Source organism: Oncorhynchus gorbuscha, unplaced genomic scaffold, assembly GCF_021184085.1.
Source record: "Oncorhynchus gorbuscha isolate QuinsamMale2020 ecotype Even-year unplaced genomic scaffold, OgorEven_v1.0 Un_scaffold_1825, whole genome shotgun sequence".
In the NCBI taxonomy this organism is placed as follows: Eukaryota; Metazoa; Chordata; class Actinopteri; order Salmoniformes; family Salmonidae; genus Oncorhynchus; species Oncorhynchus gorbuscha.
This window is the reverse complement of record NW_025746498.1, coordinates 85,569-108,212: the sequence shown is the minus strand read 5'-3', so window position 1 is coordinate 108,212 and position 22,644 is coordinate 85,569. Positions and strand designations below refer to the sequence as shown.

General features: G+C 41.2%; 11 non-coding genes across 11 annotated transcripts; all 11 read left to right on the top strand.

Moving 5' to 3' along the window:
• The first annotated feature begins 1,268 nt into the window (after positions 1 to 1,268).
• trnah-aug lies at positions 1,269 to 1,341 on the top strand. Its single transcript has one exon. It is a non-coding gene; the product is annotated as a tRNA-His (tRNA).
• Positions 1,342 to 6,057: 4,716 nt separating this feature from the next.
• Positions 6,058 to 6,129, top strand: trnae-uuc. Its single transcript has one exon. It is a non-coding gene; the product is annotated as a tRNA-Glu (tRNA).
• Positions 6,130 to 7,387: 1,258 nt separating this feature from the next.
• On the top strand, positions 7,388 to 7,459 carry trnae-uuc. Its single transcript has one exon. It is a non-coding gene; the product is annotated as a tRNA-Glu (tRNA).
• Positions 7,460 to 8,045: 586 nt separating this feature from the next.
• trnae-uuc lies at positions 8,046 to 8,117 on the top strand. Its single transcript has one exon. It is a non-coding gene; the product is annotated as a tRNA-Glu (tRNA).
• A 3,707-nt stretch (positions 8,118 to 11,824) lies between these two features.
• Positions 11,825 to 11,896, top strand: trnae-uuc. Its single transcript has one exon. It is a non-coding gene; the product is annotated as a tRNA-Glu (tRNA).
• A 503-nt stretch (positions 11,897 to 12,399) lies between these two features.
• On the top strand, positions 12,400 to 12,471 carry trnae-uuc. Its single transcript has one exon. It is a non-coding gene; the product is annotated as a tRNA-Glu (tRNA).
• A 1,898-nt stretch (positions 12,472 to 14,369) lies between these two features.
• On the top strand, positions 14,370 to 14,441 carry trnae-uuc. The gene has a single exon. It is a non-coding gene; the product is annotated as a tRNA-Glu (tRNA).
• A 1,164-nt stretch (positions 14,442 to 15,605) lies between these two features.
• On the top strand, positions 15,606 to 15,677 carry trnae-uuc. Its single transcript has one exon. It is a non-coding gene; the product is annotated as a tRNA-Glu (tRNA).
• Positions 15,678 to 16,633: 956 nt separating this feature from the next.
• Positions 16,634 to 16,705, top strand: trnae-uuc. Its single transcript has one exon. It is a non-coding gene; the product is annotated as a tRNA-Glu (tRNA).
• Positions 16,706 to 19,822: 3,117 nt separating this feature from the next.
• On the top strand, positions 19,823 to 19,894 carry trnae-uuc. The gene has a single exon. It is a non-coding gene; the product is annotated as a tRNA-Glu (tRNA).
• Positions 19,895 to 20,898: 1,004 nt separating this feature from the next.
• On the top strand, positions 20,899 to 20,970 carry trnae-uuc. The gene has a single exon. It is a non-coding gene; the product is annotated as a tRNA-Glu (tRNA).
• The last annotated feature ends 1,674 nt before the right edge of the window (positions 20,971 to 22,644 follow it).

The following is a 22,644-nucleotide window of genomic DNA, read 5'->3' as shown; positions in this document are numbered from 1 at the left end:
AAGAAAGAATAACTTGTCGTTAGGTACGCACTTGTGTAACAACAGATGCAGCAGTTTCAACCACCTGAACCACTGCCTGTTCACCCCGCTATCATCCAGAAGGCGAGGTCAGTACAGGTGCATCAAAGCTGGGACCGAGAGACTGAAAAACAGCTTCTATCTCAAGGCCATCAGACTGTTAAACAGCCACCACTAACATTGAGTGGCTGCTGCCAACACACTGTAATTGACACTGACCCAACTCCAGCCATTTTAATAATGGGAATTGATGGGAAATGATGTAAATATATCACTAGCCACTTTAAACAATGCTACCTTATATAATGTTACTTACCCTACATTATTCATCTCATATGCATATGTATATACTGTACTCTACATCATCGACTGCATCCTTATGTAACACATGTATCACTAGCCACTTTAACTATGCCACTTTGTTTACTTTGTCTACACACTCATCTCATATGTATATACTGTACTCGATACCATCTACTGTATGCTGCTCTGTACCATCACTCATTCATATATCCTTATGTACATGTTCCTTATCCCCTTACACTGTGTATAAGACAGTAGTTTTGGAATTGTTAGTTAGATTACTTGTTGGTTATCACTGCATTGTCGGAACTAGAAGCACAAGCATTTCGCTACACTCTCATTAACATCTGCTAACCATGTGTATGTGACAAATAGATTTGAATGGATAACGTGTCTGACTACGGATCAGAAGATTCTAGGTTCGACTCCTGGCTGGCTCAATACTTTGTTTAATTGACTGAAATCAAGCAGGGAATGATACTGTATTAAAAAAAAGATGTAGCTTTTAAATCAAACAGGCATAATGTCAACATTTAAAGATTTGTCTGTGATGTGTATTTTAAGTATGTGTCTTCCCATATGGTCTAGCGGTTAGGATTCCTTCTTTTCACCCAGGTGGCCTGGGTTCAACTCCCGGTATGGGAAAGGATATCTTGTCATTAGGTACCCATTTGTGTAACAACAGATGCAGCAGTTTCTCACAACACAACAATATTCCCTCAGCAACATGAAATGTGACATGTCATGTAGATTTGAATTATACAATTATTTTTAAACGTTGAATACACTTCATGGCTGCATTTCTTGCTCTGCAGTAAAATTCATGCAACAACAGGAGGATCAAATTAAGATATGCATCTGAAACAGAAAAAAAGGAACCTTGTTGTTGAGAGACGCTATGACTGTGTACACTTGTCTAGCTGTGACCTGACTTCAGCTTAGACTTGGGGCCAGTGGCGCAATGGATAACGTTTCTGACTATGGATCAGAAGATTCTAGGTTCGACTCCTGGCTGGCTCAATACTTTGTTTAATTGACTGAAATCAAGCTGGGAATGATACTGTATACCTTTCAGTGCTTCTGGCTGTTCTCACTTCAAACACATTTTAGACGGATTTCATCTGGACATTCCCCAACATCTCTGAGAAAAAAAATGTAGCTTTTAAATCCAACAGGCATAATGTCAACATTTAAAGATTTGTCTGTGATGTGTATTTTAAGTATGTGTCTTCCCATATGGTCTAGCGGTTAGGATTCCTGGTTTTCACCCAGGTGGCCAGGGTTCAACTCCGGTATGGGAAAGAATATATTTTCATTAGGTACCCACTTGTGTAACAACAGATGCAGCAGTTTCTCACAACACAACAATATTCCCTCAGCAACAGGAAATGTGACATGTTATGTAGATTCAAATTATATAAGGTTTTTTAAACGTTGAATACACTTAATGGCTGAATTTCTTACTCTGCAGTAAAATTCATGCAACAACAGGAGGATCAAATTAAGACATGCATCTGAAACAGAAAACCAAGGAACCTTGTTGTTGACAGACGCCATGACTGTGTACACTGGCCTAGCTGTGACCTGACTTCAGCTTAGACGTGGGGCCAGTGGCGCAATGGATAATGTGTCTGACTACGGATCAGAAGATTCTAGGTTCGACTCCTGGCTGGCTCAATACTTTGTTTAATTTACTGAAATCAAGCTGGGAATGATACTGTATACCTTTCAGTGCTTCTGGCTGTTCTCACTTCAAACACATTTTAGACAGATTTCATCTGGACATTCCCCAACATCTCTGAGAAAAAAAGATGTAGCTTTTAAATCCAACAGGCATAATGTCAACATTTAAAGATTTGTCTGTGATGTGTATTTTAAGTATGTGGCTTCCCATATGGTCTAGCGGTTAGGATTCCTGGTTTTCACCCAGGTGGCCTGGGTTCAACTCCCGGTATGGGAAAGAATAACTTGTCATTAGGTACGCACTTGTGTAACAACAGATGCAGTACTTTCACACATCACAACAATATTCCCTCATCAACAGGAAATGTGACATGTTATGTAGATTCAAATTATGTAAGTTTTTTTAAACGTTGAATACACTTCATGGCTGCATTTCTTGCTCTGCAATAAAATTCATGCAACAACAGGAGGATCAAATTAAGATATGCATCTGAAACAGAAAACCAAGGAACCTTTTTGTTGACAGACGCTATGACTGTGTACACTGGTCTAGCTGTGACCTGACTTCAGTTTAGATGTGGGGCCAGTGGCGCATTGGATAACGTGTCTGACTATGGATAAGAAGATTCTAGGTTTGACTCTGGCTGGCTCAGTACTTTATTTAATTGACTGAAATCAAGCTGGGAATGATACTGTATGCTTTTCAGTGCTTTTGGCTGTTGTCACTTCAAACCCATTTTAGGCAGTTTCATCTGGACATCTCTGAGAAAAAGATGTAGTTTTTAATCCAACAGGCATAATGTCAACATTTAAAGATTTGTCTGTGATGTGTATTTTAAGTATGTCTCTTCCCATATGGTCTAGCGGTTAGGATTCCTGGTTTTCACCCAGGTGGCCGGGGTTCAACTGCCGGTATGGGAAAGAATAACTTGTCATTAGGTACGCACTTGTGTAACAACAGATGCAGTACTTTCACACAACACAACAATATTCACTCAGCAACAGGAAATGTGACATGTCATGTAGATTCATATTATATAACGTTTTTAAACGTTGAATACACTTCATGGCTGCATTTCTTGCTCTGCAGTAAAATTCATGCAACAACAGGAGGATCAAATTAACATATGCATCTGAAACAGAAAACCAAGGAACCTTGTTGTTGAGAAAACGCTATGACTGTGTACACTGGTCTAGCTGTGACCTGACTTCAGCTTAGACGTGGGGCCAGTGGCGCAATGGATAACGTGTCTGACTACGGATCAGAAGATTCTAGGTTTGACTCCTGGCTGGCTCAATACTTTGTTTAATTTACTGAAATCAAGCTGGGAATGATACTGTATACCTTTCAGTGCTTCTGGCTGTTCTCACTTCAAACACATTTTAGACGGATTTCATCTGGACATTCCCCAACATCTCTGAGAAAAAAGATGTAGCTTTTAAATCCAACAGGCATGATGTCAACATTTAAAGATTTGTCTGTGATGTGTATTTTAAGTATGTGTCTTCCCATATGGTCTAGCGGTTAGGATTCCTGGTTTCACCCAGGTGGCCCGGGTTAAACTCCGGTATGGGAAAGAATATCTTGTCGTTAGGTACGCACTTGTGTAGCAGCATTTTCTCACAACACAACAATATTCGCTCAGGAAATGTGACATGTTATGTAGATTCAAATTATACAAGGCTTTTTAAACGTTAAATACACTTCATGGTTGCATTTCTTGCTCTGCAGTAAAATTCATGCAACAACAGGAGGATCAAATTAAGATATGCATCTGAAACAGAAAACCAAGGAACCTTGTTGTTGACAGACGCTATGACTGTGTACATTTGTCTAGCTGTGACCTGACTTCAGCTTAGACGTGGTGCCAGTGAGGGTAGGCAACAACATCTCCTCCCCGCTGATCCTCAACACGGGGCCCCACAAGGGTGCGTTCTGAGCCCTCTCCTGTACTCCCTGTTCACCCACGACTGCGTGGCCACGCACGCCTCAACTCAATCATCAAGTTTGCGGACGACACAACAGTGGTAGGCTTGATTACCAACAACGATGAGACGGCCTACAGGGAGGAGGTGAGGGCCCTCGGAGTGTGGTGTCAGGAAAATAACCTCACACTCAACGTCAACAAAACTAAGGAGATGATTGTGGACTTCAGGAAACAGCAGAGGGAACACCCCCCTATCCACATCGATGGAACAGTAGTGGAGAGGGTAGCTAGTTTTAAGTTCCTCGGCATACACATCACAGACAAACTGAATTGGTCCACTCACACTGACAGCGTCGTGAAGAAGGCGCAGTAGCGCCTATTCAACCTCAGGAGGCTGAAGAAATTTTGTCACCAAAAGCACTCACAAACGTCTACAGATGCACAATCGAGAGCATCCTGGCGGGCTGTATCACCGCCTGGTACGGCAACTGCTCCGCCCTCAACCGTAAGGCTCTCCAGAGGGTAGTGAGGACTGCACAACTTCACCGGGGCAAACTACCTGCCCTCCAGGACACCTACACCACCCGTTGTTACAGGAAGGCCATAAAGATCATCAAGGACATCAACCACCCCGAACCACTGCCTGTTCACCCCGCTATCATCCAGAAAGCGAGGTCAGTACAGGTGCATCAAAGCTGGGACCGAGAGACTGAAAAACAGCTTCTATCTCAAGGCCATCAGACTGTTAAACAGCCACCACTAACATTGAGTGGCTGCTGCCAACACACTGTCATTGACACTGACCCAACTCCAGCCATTTTAATAATGGGAATTGATGGGAAATGATGTAAATATATCACTAGCCACTTTAAACAATGCTACCTTATATAATGTTACTTACCCTACATTATTCATCTCATATGCATATGTATATACTGTACTCTACATCATCGACTGCATCCTTATGTAACACATGTATCACTAGCCACTTTAACTATGCCACTTTGTTACTTTGTCTACACACTCATCTCATATGTATATACTGTACTCGATACCATCTACTGTATGCTGCTCTGTACCATCACTCATTCATATATCCTTATGTACATGTTCCTTATCCCCTTACACTGTGTATAAGACAGTAGTTTTGGAATTGTTAGTTAGATTACTTGTTGGTTATCACTGCATTGTCGGAACTAGAAGCACAAGCATTTCGCTACACTCGCATTAACATCTGCTAACCATGTGTATGTGACAAATAAAATTTGATTTGATTTGATTTGAATGGATAACGTGTCTGACTACGGATCAGAAGATTCTAGGTTCGACTCCTGGCTGGCTCAATACTTTGTTTAAGTGACTGAAATCAAGCAGGGAATGATACTGTATTAAAAAAGATGTAGCTTTTAAATCAAACAGGCATAATGTCAACATTTAAAGATTTGTCTGTGATGTGTATTTTAAGTATGTGTCTTCCCATATGGTCTAGCAGTTAGGATTCCTGGTTTTCACCCAGGTGGCCCGGGTTCAACTCCCGGTATGGGAAAGAATATCTTGTCGTTAGGGTACCCACTTGTGTAACAACAGATTCAGCAGTTTCACAAAACAGTATTCCCTCAGCAACAGCAAATGTGACATGTCATGTAGATTCCAATTATACAAGGCTTTTTAAACGATGAATACACTTCATGGCTGCATTTCTTGCTCTGCAGTAAAATTCATGCAACAACAGGAGGATCAAATTAAGATATGCATCTGAAACAGAAAACCAAGGAACCTTGTTGTTGACAGACGCCATGACTGTGTACACTGGTCTAGCTGTGACCTGACTTCAGCTTAGACGTGGTGCCAGTGGTGCAATGGATAACGTGTCTGACTACGGATCAGAAGATTCTAGTTTAGACTCCTGGCTGGCTCATTACTTTATTTAATTGACTGAAATCAAGCTGGGAATGATACTGTAAACCTTTCAGTGCTTCTGGCTGTTCTCACTTCAAACACATTTTAGACGGATTTCATCTGGACATTCCCCGACATCTCTGAGAAAAAAAGATTTAGCTTTTAAATCCAACAGGCATGATGTCAACATTTAAAGATTTGTCTGTGATGTGTATTTTAAGTGTCTTCCCATATGGTCTAGCGGTTAGGATTCCTGGTTTTCACCCAGGTGGCCCGGGTTCAACTCCCGGTATGGGAAAGATCATCTTATCGTTAGGTACTCATTTGTGTAACAACAGATGCAGCAGTTTCACACAACACAACAATATTCCCTCAGCAACAGGAAATGTGACTTGTTATGTAGATTCAAATTATATAAGGCTTTTTAAACGTTGAATACACTTCATGGCTGCATTTCTTGCTCTGCAGTAAAATTCATGCAACAACAGGAGGATCAAATTAAGATATGCATCTGAAACAGAAAACCAAGGAACCTTGTTGTTGACAGACGCCATGACTGTGTACACTGGTCTAGCTATGACCTGACTTCAGCTTAGACGTGGTGCCAGTGGCGAAATGGATAACGTGTCTGACTACAGATCAGAAGATTCTAGGTTCGACTCCTGGCTGGCTCAATACTTTATTTAATTGACTGAAATCAAGCTGGGAATGATACTGTATACCTTTCAGTGCTTCTGGCTGTTCTCACTTCAAACACATTTTAGACGGATTTCATCTGGACATTCCCCAACATCTCTGAGAAAAAAATATGTAGCTTTTAAATCCAACAGGCATAATGTCAACATTTAAAGATTTGTCTGTGATGTGAATTTTTAAGTATGTGTCTTCCCATATGGTCTAGCGGTTAGGATTCCAGGTTTTCACACAGGTGGCCTGGGTTCAACTCCCAGTATGGTAAAGATCATCTTATCGTTAGGTACCCACTTGTGTAATAACAGATGCAGCAGTTTCACACAACACAACAATATTCCCTCAGCAACAGGACAATGTGACTCTGCTAAATGGCATATATTATTATGTATATACAAAGCTTTTTAAACGTTGAATACACTTCATGGCTGCATTTCTTGCTCTGCAGTAAAATTCATGCAACAACAGGAGGATCAAATTAAGATATGCATCTGAAACAGAAAACCAAGGAACCTTGTTGTTGACAGACGCTATGACTGTCTACACTGGTCTAGCTGTGACCTTACTTCAGCTTAGACGTGGGGCCAGTGGTGCAATGGATAACGTGTCTGACTACGGATCAGAAGATTCTAGGTTCGACTCCTGGCTGGCTCAATACTTTATTTAATTGACTGAAATCAAGCTGGGAATGATACTGTATACCTTTCAGTGCTTCTGGCTGTTCTCACTTCAAACACACTTTAGATGGATTTCATCTGGACATTCCCCAACATCTCTGAGAAAAAAAAGATGTGGCTTTTAAATCCAACAGGCATGATGTCAACATTTAAAGATTTGTCTGTGATGTGTATTTTAAGTATGTGTTTTCCCATATGGTCTAGCGGTTAGGATTCCTGGTTTTCACCCAGGTGGCCCGGGTTCAACTCCCGGTATGGGAAAGAATATATTTTCGTTAGGTACCCACTTGTGTAACAACAGATGCAGCAGTTTCTCACAACACAACAATATTCCCTCAGCAACAGGAAATGTGACTTGTTATGTAGATTCAAATTATACAAAGCTTTTTAAACGTTGAATACACTTCATGGCTGCATTTCTTGCTCTGCAGTAAAATTCATGCAACAACAGGAGGATCAAATTAAGATATGCATCTGAAACAGAAAACCAAGGAACCTTTTTGTTGACAGACGCCATGACTGTGTACACTGTTCTAGCTGTGACCTGACTTCAGCTTAGACGTGGGGCCAGTGGTGCAATGGATAACGTGTCTGACTACGGATCAGAAGATTCTAGGTTTGACTCCTGGCTGGCTCAATACTTTATTTAATTGACTGAAATCAAGCTGGGAATGATACTGTATACCTTTCAGTGCTTCTGGCTGTTCTCACTTCAAACACATTTTAGATGGATTTCATCTGGACATTCCCCAACATCTCTGAGAAAAAAGATGTAGTTTTTGAATCCAACAGGCATAATGTCAACATTTAAAGATTTGTCTGTGATGTGTATTTTAAGTATGTGTCTTCCCATATGGTCTAGCGGTTAGGATTCCTGGTTTTCACCCAGGTGGCCCGGGTTCAACTCCCGGTATGGGAAAGAATATATTTTTGTTATGTTACCCACTTGTGTAACAACAGATGCAGCAGTTTCTCAAAACACAACAATATTCCCTCAGCAACAGGAAATGTGACTTGTTATGTAGATTCAAATTATATATGGCTGCATTTCTTGTCTTTCATGCAACAACAGGAGGATCAAAACGCATCTGAAACAGAAAACCAAGGAACCTTGTTGTTGACACTTCATCAAATCAAATCAAATCAAATTTATTTATATAGCCCTTCATACATCAGCTGATATCTCAAAGTGCTGTACAGAAACCCAGCCTAAAACCCCAAACAGCAAACAATGCAGGTGTAAAAGCACGGTGGCTAGGAAAAACTCCCTAGAAAGGCCAAAACCTAGGAAGAAACCTAGAGAGGAACCGGGCTATGTGGGGGGGCCAGTCCTCTTCTGGCTGTGCCGGGTAGAGATTATAACAGAACATGACCAAGATGTTCAAATGTTCATAAATGACCAGCATGGTCAAATAATAATAAGGCAGAACAGTTGAAACTGGAGCAGCAGCACAGTCAGATGGACTGGGGACAGCAAGGAGCCATCATGTCAGGTAGTCCTGGGGCACGGTCCTAGGGCTCAGGTCCTCCGAGAGAGAGAAAGAAAGAGAGAATTAGAGAGAGCATATGTGGGGTGGCCAGTCCTCTTCTGGCTGTGCCAGGTGGAGATTATAACAGAACGTGGCCAAGATGTTCAAATGTTCATAAATGACCAGCATGGTTGAATAATAGTAAGGCAGAACAGTTGAAACTGGAGCAGGAGCATGGCCAGGTGGACTGGGGACAGCAAGGAGTCCTCATGTCAGGTAGTCTGGGACATGGTCTAGGGCCCAGGCCAGTTGAAACTGGAGCAGCAGCATGGCCAGGTGGACTGGGGACAGCAAGGAGTCATCATGTCAGGTAGTCCTGGGGCATGGTTCTAGGGCTCAGGTCCTCCGAGAGAGAAAAGAAAGAGAGAAGGAGAGAATTAGAGAACGCACACTTAGATTTACACAGGACACCGAATAGGACAGGAGAAGTACTCCAGATAAACAAACTGACCCTAGCCCCCCGACACATAAACTACTGCAGCATAAATACTGGAGGCTGAGACAGGAGGGGTCAGGAGACACTGTGGCCCCATCCGAGGACACCCCGGACAGGGCCAAACAGGAAGGATATAACCCCACCCACTTTGCCAAAGCACAGCCCCACACCACTAGAGGGAAATCTTCAACCACCAACTTACCATCCTGAGACAAGGCCTTGTATAGCCCACAAAGATCTCCGACACGGTACAACCCAAGGGGGGGGGGGAACCCAGACAGGCCGACCACAACAGTGAATCAACCCACCCAGGTGACGATCCCCCCAGGGACGGCACGAGAGAGCCCCAGCAAGCCAGTGACTCAGCCCCAGTAACAGGGTTAGAGGCAGAGAATCCCAGTGGAAAAAGGGGAACCGTTTTGAGGCAGAGACAGCAAGGGCGACTCGTTGCTCCCAGAGCCTTTCCGTTCACCTTCCCACTCCTGGGCCAGACTACACTCAATCATATGACCCACTGAAGATGAGTCTTCAGTAAAGACTTAAAGGTTGAGACCGAGTTTGCGTCTCTGACATGGGTAGGCAGACCGTTCCATAAAAATGGAGCTCTATAGGAGAAAGCCCTGCCTCCAGCTGTTTGCTTAGAAATTCTAGGGACAATTAGGAGGCCTGCGTCTTGTGACCGTAGCGTACGTAGCGTACGTAGCGTGCATTTCTTGCTCTGCAGTAAAATTCATGCAACAACAGGAGGATCAAATTAAGATATGCATCTGAAACAGAAAACCAAGGAACCTTGTTGTCGACAGACTGTGTACACTGGTCTAGCTGTGACCTGACTTCAGCTTAGATGTGGGGCCAGTGGCGCAATGGATAACGTGTCTGACTACGGATCAGAAGATTCAAGGTTTGACTCCTGTAGATTCAAATTATACAAAGCTTTTTAAACGTTGAATACACTTCATGGCTGCATTTCTTGCTCTGCAGTAAAATTCATGCAACAACAGGAGGATCAAATTAAGATATGCATCTGAAACAGAAAACCAAGGAACCTTGTTGTTGACAGACGCTTTTGACTGTGTACATTTGTCTAGCTGTGACCTGACTTCAGCTTAGACGTGGTGCCAGTGAGGGTAGGCAACAACATCTCCTCCCCGCTGATCCTAAACACGGGGGCCCCACAAGGGTGCGTTCTGAGCCCTCTCCTGTACTCCCTGTTCACCCACGACTGCGTGGCCACGCACGCCTCCAACTCAATCATCAAGTTTGCGGACGACACAACAGTGGTAGGCTTGATTACCAACAACGACGAGACGGCCTACAGGGAGGAGGTGAGGGCCCTCGGAGTGTGGTGTCAGGAAAATAACCTCACACTCAACGTCAACAAAACTAAGGAGATGATTGTGGACTTCAGGAAACAGCAGAGGGAACACCCCCCTATCCACATCGATGGAACAGTACTGGAGAGGGTAGCTAGTTTTAAGTTCCTCGGCATACACATCACAGACAAACTGAATTGGTCCACTCACACTGACAGCGTCGTGAAGAAGGCGCAGCAGCGCCTATTCAACCTCAGGAGGCTGAAGAAATTCGGCTTGTCACCAAAAGCACTCACAAACTTCTACAGATGCACAATCGAGAGCATCCTGGCGGGCTGTATCACCGCCTGGTACGGCAACTTCTCCGCCCTCAACCGTAAGGCTCTCCAGAGGGTAGTGAGGACTGCACAACGCATCACCGGGGGCAAACTACCTGCCCTCCAGGACACCTACACCACCCGTTGTTACAGGAAGGCCATAAAGATCATCAAGGACATCAACCACCCAACCACTGCCTGTTCACCCCGCTATCATCCAGAAGGCGAGGTCAGTACAGGTGCATCAAAGCTGGGACCGAGAGACTGAAAAACAGCTTCTATCTCAAGGCCATCAGACTGTTAAACAGCCACCACTAACATTGAGTGGCTGCTGCCAACACACTGTCATTGACGCTGACCCAACTCCAGCCATTTTAATAATGGGAATTGATGGGAAATGATGTAAATATATCACTAGCCACTTTAAACAATGCTACCTTATATAATGTTACTTACCCTACATTATTCATCTCATATGCATATGTATATACTGTACTCTACATCATCGACTGCATCCTTATGTAACACATGTATCACTAGCCACTTTAACTATGCCACTTTGTTTACTTTGTCTACACACTCATCTCATATGTATATACTGTACTCGATACCATCTACTGTATGCTGCTCTGTACCATCACTCATTCATATATCCTTATGTACATGTTCCTTATCCCCTTACACTGTGTATAAGACAGTAGTTTTGGAATTGTTAGTTAGATTACTTGTTGGTTATCACTGCATTGTCGGAACTAGAAGCACAAGCATTTCGCTACACTCGCATTAACATCTGCTAACCATGTGTATGTGACAAATAAAATTTGATTTGATTTGATTTGAATGGATAACGTGTCTGACTACGGATCAGAAGATTCTAGGTTCGACTCCTGGCTGGCTCAATACTTTGTTTAATTGACTGAAATCAAGCAGGGAATGATACTGTATTAAAAAAAGATGTAGCTTTTAAATCCAACAGGCATGATGTCAACATTTAAAGATTTGTCTGTGATGTGTATTTTAAGTATGTGTCTTCCCATATGGTCTAGCGGTTAGGATTCCTGGTTTTCACCCAGGTGGCCCGGGTTCAACTCCCGGTATGGGAAAGAATAACTCATCGTTAGGTACGCACTTGTGTAACAACAGATTCAGCAGTTTCACAAAAACAGTATTCCCTCAGCAACAGCAAATGTGACATGTCATGTAGATTCAAATTATACAAGGCTTTTTAAACGATGAATACACTTCATGGCTGCATTTCTTGCTCTGCAGTAAAATTCATGCAACAACAGGAGGATCAAATTAAGATATGCATCTGAAACAGAAAACCAAGGAACCTTGTTGTTTAGAGACGCTATGACTGTGTACACTGGTCTAGCTGTGACCTGACTTCAGCTTAGACGTGGGGCCAGTGGTGCAATGGATAACGTGTCTGACTACGGATCAGAAGATTCTAAGTTCAACTCCTGACTGGCTCAATACTTGATTTAATTGAATGAAATCAAGCTGGGAATGATACTGTATGAAAAAAGATGTAGCTTGTAAATCAAACAGGCATAATGTCAACATTTAAAGATTTGTCTGTGATGTGTATTATACATATGTGTCTTCCCATATGGTCTAGCGGTTAGGATTCCTGGTTTTCACCCAGGTGGCCCGGGTTCAACTCCCGGTATGGGAAAGGATATCTTGTCATTAGGTACGCACTTGTGTAACAACAGATGCAGCATTTTCACACAACTAAACCATATTCCCTCAGCAACAGCAAATGTGACATGTCATGTAGATTCCAATTATACAAGGCTTTTTAAACGATGAATACACTTCATGGCTGCATTTCTTGTTCTGCAGTAAAATTCATGCAACAACAGGAGGATCAAATTAAGATATGCATCTGAAACAGAAAACCAAGGAACCTTGTTGTTGACAGACGCCATGACTGTGTACACTGGTCTAGCTGTGACCTGACTTCAGCTTAGACGTGGTGCCAGTGGTGCAATGGATAATGTGTCTGACTACGGATCAGAAGATTCTAGGTTCAACTCCTGGCTGGCTCAATACTTTATTTAATTGACTGAAATCAAGCTGGGAATGATACTGTATACCTTTCAGTGCTTTTGGCTGTTCTCACTTCAAACACATTTTAGACGGATTTCATCTGGACATTCCCCAACATCTCTGAGGAAAAAAGATGTCGCTTTTAAATCCAACAGGCATGATGTCAACATTTAAAGATTTGTCTGTGATGTGTATTTTAAGTGTCTTCCCATATGGTCTAGCGGTTAGGATTCCTGGTTTTCACCCAGGTGGCGCGGGTTCAACTCCTGGTATGGGAAAGAATAACTTGTCATTAGGTACGCACTTGTGTAACAACAGATGCAGCAGTTTCACACAACACAACAATATTCCCTCAGCAACAGGAAATGTGACATGTTATGTATATTCAAATTATACAAAGCTTTTTAAACGTTGAATAAACTTCATGGCTGCATTTCTTGCTCTGCAGTAAAATTCATGCAACAACAGGAGGATCAAATTAAGATATGCATCTGAAACAGAAACCCAAGGAACCTTGTTGTTGAGAGACGCTATGACTGTGTACACTGGTCTAGCTGTGACCTGACTTCATTTTAGGCGTGGGGCCAGTGGCGCAATGGATAACGTGTCTGACTACGGATCAGAAGATTCTAGGTTCGACTCCTGGATGGCTCAATACTTTATTTAATTGACTGAAATCAAGCTCGGAATGATACTGTATATATTTCAGTGCTTCTGGCTGTTCTCACTTTAAACACATTTTAGATGGATTTCATCTGGACATTCCCCAACCTCTCTGAGAAAAAAAGATGTAGCTTTTAAATTCAACAGGCATAATGTCAACGTTTAAAGATTTGTCTGTGATGTGTATTTTAAGTATGTGTCTTCCCATATGGTCTAGCGGTTAGGATCCCTGGTTTTCACCCAGGTGGCCCGGGTTCAACTCCCGGTATGGGAAAGGATATCTTTTCGTTTGGTACGCACTTGTGTACCAACAGATGCAGCATTTTCACACAACTAAACCATATTCCCTCAGCAACAGCAAATGTGACATGTCATGTAGATTCCAATTGTACAAGGCTTTTTAAACGTTGAATACACTTCATGGCTGCATTTCTTGCTCTGCAGTAAAATTCATGCAACAACAGGAGGATCAAATTAAGATATGCATCTGAAACAGAAAACCAAGGAACCTTTTTGTTGACAGACGCTATGACTGTGTACACTGGTCTAGATGTGACCTGACTTCATTTTAGAAGTGGGGCCAGTTGCACAATGGATAACGTGTCTGACTACAGATCAGAAGATTCTAGGTTCGACTCCTGGCTTGCTCAATATTTTGTTTAATTGACTGAAATCAAGCTGTGAATGATACTGTATTTTCAGTGCTTCTGGCTGTTCTCACTTCAAACACATTTTACACGGATTTCATCTGGACATTCCCCAACATCTCTGAGAAAAAAAGATGTAGCTTTTAAATCAAACAGGCATGATGTCAACATTTAAAGATTTGTCTGTGATGTGTATTTTAAGTATGTGTCTTCCCATATGGTCTAGCGGTTAGGATTCCTGGTTTTCACCCAGGTGGCCCGGGTTCAACTCCCGGTATGGGAAAGAATAACTTGTAATTAGGTACGCACTTGTGTAACAATAGATGCAGTACTTTCACACAACACAACAATATTCACTCAGCAACAGGAAATGTGACATGTTATGTAAATTCATATTATATAACATTTTTTAAACGTTGAATACACTTCATGGCTGCATTTCTTGCTCTGCAGTAAAATTCATGCAACAACAGGAGGATCAAATTAACATATGCATCTGAAACAGAAAACCAAGGAACCTTGTTCTTGAGAAACGCTATGACTGTGTACACTGGTCTAGCTGTGACCTGACTTCAGCTTAGTCGTGGTGCCACTGGCGCAATGGATAACGTGTCTGATTACGGATCAGAATATTCTAGGTTCGACTCCTGGCTGTCTCAATACTTTGTTTAATTGACTGAAATCAAGCAGGGAATGATACTGTATTAAAAAAAGATGTAGCTTTTAAATCAAACAGGCATAATGACAACATTTAAAGATTTGTCTGTGATGTGTATTTTAAGTATGTGTCTTCCCATATGGTCTAGCGGTTAGGATTCCTGGTTTTCACCCAGGTAGACTGTGTTCAACTCCCGGTATGGGAAACAGTATATTTTCGTTAGGTACCCACTTGTGTATCAACAGATGCAGCAGTTTCTCACAACACAACAATATTCCCTCAGCAACAGGAAATGTGACATGTCATGTAGATTCCAATTATACAAGGCTTTTTAAACGATGAATACACTTCATGGCTGCATTTCTTGTTCTGCAGTAAAATTCATGCAACAACAGGAGGATCAAATTAAGATATGCATCTGAAACAGAAAACCAAGGAACCTTTTTGTTGACAGACGCTATGACTGTGTACACTGGTCTAGATGTGACCTGACTTCATTTTAGAAGTGGGGCCAGTTGCACAATGGATAACGTGTCTGACTACAGATCAGAAGATTCTAGGTTCGACTCCTGGCTTGCTCAATATTTTGTTTAATTGACTGAAATCAAGCTGTGAATGATACTGTATTTTCAGTGCTTCTGGCTGTTCTCACTTCAAACACATTTTACACGGATTTCATCTGGACATTCCCCAACATCTCTGAGAAAAAAAGATGTAGCTTTTAAATCCAACAGGCATGATGTCAACATTTAAAGATTTGTCTGTGATGTGTATTTTAAGTATGTGTCTTCCCATATGGTCTAGCGGTTAGGATTCCTGGTTTTCACCCAGGTGGCCCGGGTTCAACTCCCGGTATGGGAAAGAATAACTTGTAATTAGGTACGCACTTGTGTAACAATAGATGCAGTACTTTCACACAACACAACAATATTCACTCAGCAACAGGAAATGTGACATGTTATGTAAATTCATATTATATAACATTTTTTAAACGTTGAATACACTTCATGGCTGCATTTCTTGCTCTGCAGTAAAATTCATGCAACAACAGGAGGATCAAATTAACATATGCATCTGAAACAGAAAACCAAGGAACCTTGTTCTTGAGAAACGCTATGACTGTGTACACTGGTCTAGCTGTGACCTGACTTCAGCTTAGACGTGGTGCCACTGGCGCAATGGATAACGTGTCTGATTACGGATCAGAATATTCTAGGTTCGACTCCTGGCTGTCTCAATACTTTGTTTAATTGACTGAAATCAAGCAGGGAATGATACTGTATTAAAAAAAGATGTAGCTTTTAAATCAAACAGGCATAATGACAACATTTAAAGATTTGTCTGTGATGTGTATTTTAAGTATGTGTCTTCCCATATGATCTAGCGGTTAGGATTCCTGGTTTTCACCCAGGTAGACTGTGTTCAACTCCCGGTATGGGAAACAGTATATTTTCGTTAGGTACCCACTTGTGTATCAACAGATGCAGCAGTTTCTCACAACACAACAATATTCCCTCAGCAACAGGAAATGTGACTTGTTATGTAGATTCAAATTATATAAGGCTTTTTAAACGTTGAATACACTTCATGGCTGCATTTCTTGCTCTGCAGTAAAATTCATGCAACAACAGGAGGATCAAATGATACTGTATACCTTTCTGTGCTTCTGGCTGTTCTCACTTCAAACACATTATAGATGGATTTCATCTGGACATTCCCCAACATCTCTGAGAAAAAAATATGTAGTTTTTGAATCCAACAGGCATAATGTCAACATTTAAAGATTTGTCTGTGATGTGTATTTTAAGTATGTGTCTTCCCATATGGTCTAGTGGTTAGGATTCCTGGTTTTCACCCAGGTGGCCCGGGTTCAACTCCCGGTATGGGAAAGGATATCTTGTCATTAGGTACCCACTTGTGTAACAACAGATGCAGCAGTTTCTCACAACACAACAATATTCCCTCAGCAACATGAAATGTGACATGTCATGTAGATTTGAATTATACAATTATTTTTAAACGTTGAATACACTTCATGGCTGCATTTCTTGCTCTGCAGTAAAATTCATGCAACAACAGGAGGATCAAATTAAGATATGCATCTTAAACAGAAAAAAAAGGAACCTTGTTGTTGAGAGACGCTATGACTGTGTACACTTGTCTAGCTGTGACCTGACTTCAGCTAAGACGTGGGGCCAGTGGTGCAATGGATAACGTGTCTGACTACGGATCAGAAGATTCTAGGTTCGACTCCTGGCTGGCTCAATACTTTGTTTAATTGACTGAAATCAAGCAGGGAATGATACTGTATTAAAAAAAGATGTAGCTTTTAAATCAAACAGGCATAATGTCAACATTTAAAGATTTGACTGTGATGTGTATTTTAAGTATGTTTCTTCCCATATGGTCTAGCGGTAAGGATTCCTGGTTTTCACCCAGGTGGCCAGGTTTCAATTCCCGGTATGGGAAAGAATATATTGTCGTTAGGTACGTACTTGTGTAACAACAGATGCAGCAGTTTCTCACAACACAACAATATTCCCTCAGCAACAGGAAATGTGACTTGTTATATAGATTCAAATTATACATGGCTTTTTAAACGTTGAATACACTTCATGGCTGCATTTCTTGCTCTGCAGTAAAATTCATGCAACAACAGGAGGATCAAATTAAGATATGCATCTGAAACAGAAAAAAAAATAACCTTGTTGAGAGACGCTATGACTGTGTACACTTGTCTAGCTGTGACCTGACTTCAGCTTAGACGTGGGGCCAGTGGCGCAATGGATAACGTTTCTGACTATGGGATCAGAAGATTCTAGTTTCGACTCCAGGCTGGCTCAATACTTTGTTTAATAGACTGAAATCAAGCTGGGAATGATACTGTATACCTTTCAGTGCTTCTGGCTGTTCTCACTTCAAACACATTTTAGACGGATTTCATGTGGACATTCCCCAACATCTCTGAGAAAAAAAAAATGTAGCTTTTAAATCCAATAGGCATGATGTCAACATTTAAAGATTTGTCTGGGATGTGTATTTTAAGTATGTATCTGCCCATATGGTCTAGCGCTTATGATTCCTGGTTTTCACCCAGGTGGCCAGGGTTCAAGTCCCGGTATGGGAAAGAATATATTTTCGTTAGGTACCCACTTGTGTAACAACAGATGCAGCAGTTTCTCACAACACAACAATATTCACTCAGCAACAGGAAATGTGACATGATATGTAGATTCAAATTATATAAGGTTTTTTAAACGTTGAATACACTTAATGGCTGAATTTCTTGCTCTGCAGTAAAATTCATGCAACAACAGGAGGATCAAATTAAGACATGCATCTGAAACCAACAGGCATGATGTCAACATTTAAAGATTTGTCTGTGATGTGTATTTTAAGTATGTATCTGCCCATATGGTCTAGCGCTTATGATTCCTGGTTTTCACCCAGGTGGCCAGGGTTCAAGTCCCGGTATGGGAAAGAATATTTTTTCTTTAGGTACCCACTTGTGTAACAACAGATGCAGCAGTTTGTCACAACACAACAATATTCACTCAGCAACAGGAAATGTGACATGATATGTAGATTCAAATTATATAAGGTTTTTTAAACGTTGAATACACTTAATGGCTGAATTTCAAAGATTTAATGATTTGTCTGTGATGTGTATTTTAAGTATGTGTCTTCCCATATGGTCTAGCAGTTAGGATTCCTGGTTTTCACCCAGGTGTCCTGGGTTCAACTCCCGGTATGGGAAAGAATATCTTGTCGTTAGGTACGCACTTGTATAACAACAGATGCAGCAGTTTCTCACAACTGTAAAAATATTCCCTCAGCAACAGGAAATGTGACATGTTATGTAGATTCAAATTATACAATTCTTTTTAAACGTTGAATACACTTCATGGCTGCATTTCTTGCTCTGCAGTAAAATTCATGCAACAACAGGAGGATCAAATTAAGATATGCATCTGAAACAGAAAACCAAGGAACCTTGTTGTTGACAGACGCCATGACTGTGTACACTGGTCTAGCTGTGACCTGACTTCAGCTTAGACGTGGGGCCAGTGGCGCAATGGATAACGTGTCTGACTACGGATCAGAAGATTCTAGGTTTGACTCCTGGCTGGCTCAATACTTTGTTTAATTGACTGAAATCAAGCTGGGAATGATACTGTATACCTTTCAGTGCTTCTGGCTGTTCTCACTTCAAACACATTATAGATGGATTTCATCTGGACATTCCCCAACATCTCTGAGAAAAAAGATGTAGTTTTTGAATCCAACAGGCATAATGTCAACATTTAAAGATTTGTCTGTGATGTGTATTTTAAGTATGTGTCTTCCCATATGGTCTAGCGGTTAGGATTCCTGGTTTTCACCCAGGTGGCCTGGGTTCAACTCCCGGTATGGGAAAGAATATATTTTTGTTATGTTACCCACTTGTGTAACAACAGATGCAGCAGTTTCTCACAACACAACAATATTCCCTCAGCAACAGGAAATGTGACTTGTTATGTAGATTCAAATTATATAAGGCTTTTTAAACGTTGAATACACTTCATGGCTGCATTTCTTGCTCTGCAGTAAAATTCATGCAACAACAGGAGGATCAAATTAAGATATGCATCTGAAACAGAAAACCAAGGAACCTTGTTGTTGACAGACGCTATGACTGTGTACACTGGTCTAGCTGTGACCTGACTTCAAGCTTAGACGTGGGGCCAGTGGTGCAATGGATAACGTGTCTGACTAGGGATCAGAAGATTCTAGGTTCTACTCCTGGCTGACTCAATACTTTATTTAATTGACTGAAATCAAGCTGGGAATGATACTGTATACCTTTCAGTGCTTCTGGCTGTTCTCACTTCAAACACATTATAGATGGATTTCATCTGGACATTCCCCAACATCTCTGAGAAAAAAAGATGTAGGTTTTTAAATCCAACAGGCATAATGTCAACATTTAAAGATTTGTCTGTGATGTGTATTTTAAGTATGTGTCTTCCCATATGGTCTAGCGGTTAGGATTCCTGGTTTTCACCCAGGTGGCCCGGGTTCAACTCCCGGTATGGGAAAGAATAACTTGTCGTTAGGTACGCACTTGTGTAACAACAGATGCAGTACTTTCACACAACACAACAATATTCACTCAGCAACAGGAAATGTGACATGTTATGTAGATTCAATTATATAACATTTTTTAAACGTTGAATACACTTCATGGCTGCATTTCTTGCTCTGCAGTAAAATTCATGCAACAACAGGAGGATCAAATTAACATATGCATCTGAAACAGAAAACCAAGGAACCTTGTTCTTGAGAAACGCTATGACTGTGTACACTGGTCTAGCTGTGACCTGACTTCAGCTTAGACGTGGTGCCACTGGCGCAATGGATAACGTGTCTGATTACGGATCAGAATATTCTAGGTTCGACTCCTGGCTGTCTCAATACTTTGTTTAATTGACTGAAATCAAGCAGGGAATGATACTGTATTAAAAAAAGATGTAGCTTTTAAATCAAACAGGCATAATGACAACATTTAAAGATTTGTCTGTGATGTGTATTTTAAGTATGTGTCTTCCCATATGGTCTAGCGGTTAGGATTCCTGGTTTTCACCCAGGTAGACTGTGTTCAACTCCCGGTATGGGAAACAGTATATTTTCGTTAGGTACCCACTTGTGTATCAACAGATGCAGCAGTTTCTCACAACACAACAATATTCCCTCAGCAACAGGAAATGTGACTTGTTATGTAGATTCAAATTATATAAGGCTTTTTAAACGTTGAATACACTTCATGGCTGCATTTCTTGCTCTGCAACAACAGTAAAATTCATGCAACAACAGGAGGATCAAATGATACTGTATACCTTTCTGTGCTTCTGGCTGTTCTCACTTCAAAACAATGTAACGTTGTCTGAGGGTTCCAGGCTCAATATCATGTTTATTATAGATGGATTTCATCTGGACATTCCCCAACATCTCTGAGAAAAAAAAGTATGTAGTTTTTGAATCCAACAGGCATAATGTCAACATTTAAAGATTTGTCTGTGATGTGTATTTTAAGTATGTGTCTTCCCATATGGTCTAGTGGTTAGGATTCCTGGTTTTCACCCAGGTGGCCCGGGTTCAACTCCCGGTATGGGAAAGAATATCTTGTCATTAGGTACCCACTTGTGTAACAACAGATGCAGCAGTTTCTCACAACACAACAATATTCCCTCAGCAACATGAAATGTGACATGTCATGTAGATTTGAATTATACAATTATTTTTAAACGTTGAATACACTTCATGGCTGCATTTCTTGCTCTGCAGTAAAATTCATGCAACAACAGGAGGATCAAATTAAGATATGCATCTGAAACAGAAAAAAAGGAACCTTGTTGTTGAGAGACGCTATGACTGTGTACACTGTCTAGCTGTGACCTGACTTCAGCTTAGACGTGGGGCCAGTGGTGCAATGGATAACGTGTCTGACTACGGATCAGAAGATTCTAGGTTCGACTCCTGGCTGGCTCAATACTTTGTTTAATTGACTGAAATCAAGCTCTGGAATGATACTGTATTAAAAAAAGATGTAGCTTTTAAATCAAACAGGCATAATGTCAACATTTAAAGATTTGACTGTGATGTGTATTTTAAGTATGTTTCTTCCCATATGGTCTAGCGGTTAGGATTCCTGGTTTTCACCCAGGTGGCCAGGTTCAATTCCCCGGTATGGGAAAGAATATATTGTCGTTAGGTACCACTTGTGTAACAACAGATGCAGCAGTTTCTCACAACACAACAATATTCCCTCAGCAACAGGAAATGTGACTTGTTATGTAGATTCAAATTATACAAGGCTTTTTAAACGTTGAATACACTTCATGGCTGCATTTCTTGCTCTGCAGTAAAATTCATGCAACAACAGGAGGATCAAATTAAGATATGCATCTGAAACAGAAAACCAAGGAACCTTGTTGTTGAGACGCTATGACTGTGTACACTGGTCTAGCTGTGACCTGACTTCAGCTTAGACGTGGGGCCAGTGGCGCAATGGATAACGTGTCTGACTACGGATCAGAAGATTCTAGTTTGACTCCTGGCTGGCTCAATACTTTGTTTAATTGACTGAAATCAAGCTGGGAATGATACTGTATACCTTTCAGTGCTTCTGGCTGTTCTCACTTCAAACACATTTTAGACGGATTTCATCTGGACATTCCCCAACATCTCTGAGAAAAAAAAATGTAGCTTTTAAATCCAACAGGCATAATGTCAACATTTAAAGATTTGTCTGTGATGTGTATTTTAAGTATGTGTCTTCCCATATGGTCTAGCGGTTATGATTCCTGGTTTTCACCCAGGTGGCCAGGGTTCAAGTCCCGGTATGGGAAAGAATATATTTTCGTTAGGTACCCACTTGTGTAACAACAGATGCAGCAGTTTCTCACAACACAACAATATTCACTCAGCAACAGGAAATGTGACATGTTATGTAGATTCAAATTATATAAGGTTTTTTAAACGTTGAATACACTTCATGGCTGCATTTCTTGCTCTGCAGTAAAATTCATGCAACAACAGGAGGATCAAATTAAGATATGCATCTGAAACAGAAAACAGGAACCTGATGTCAACATTTAAACTGATTTGTCTGTGATGTGATTTCAAGTATGATCTGCCCATATGGTCTAACGTGTATGATTCCTGGTTTTCAGAAGATTCTAGGTTTCACTCCTGGCTGGGAAAAATATTTTTTAATTGACTGTAATCAAGCTTGTGTAACAACAGATGCAGCAGTTTGTCACAACACAACAATATTCACTTCAAAACA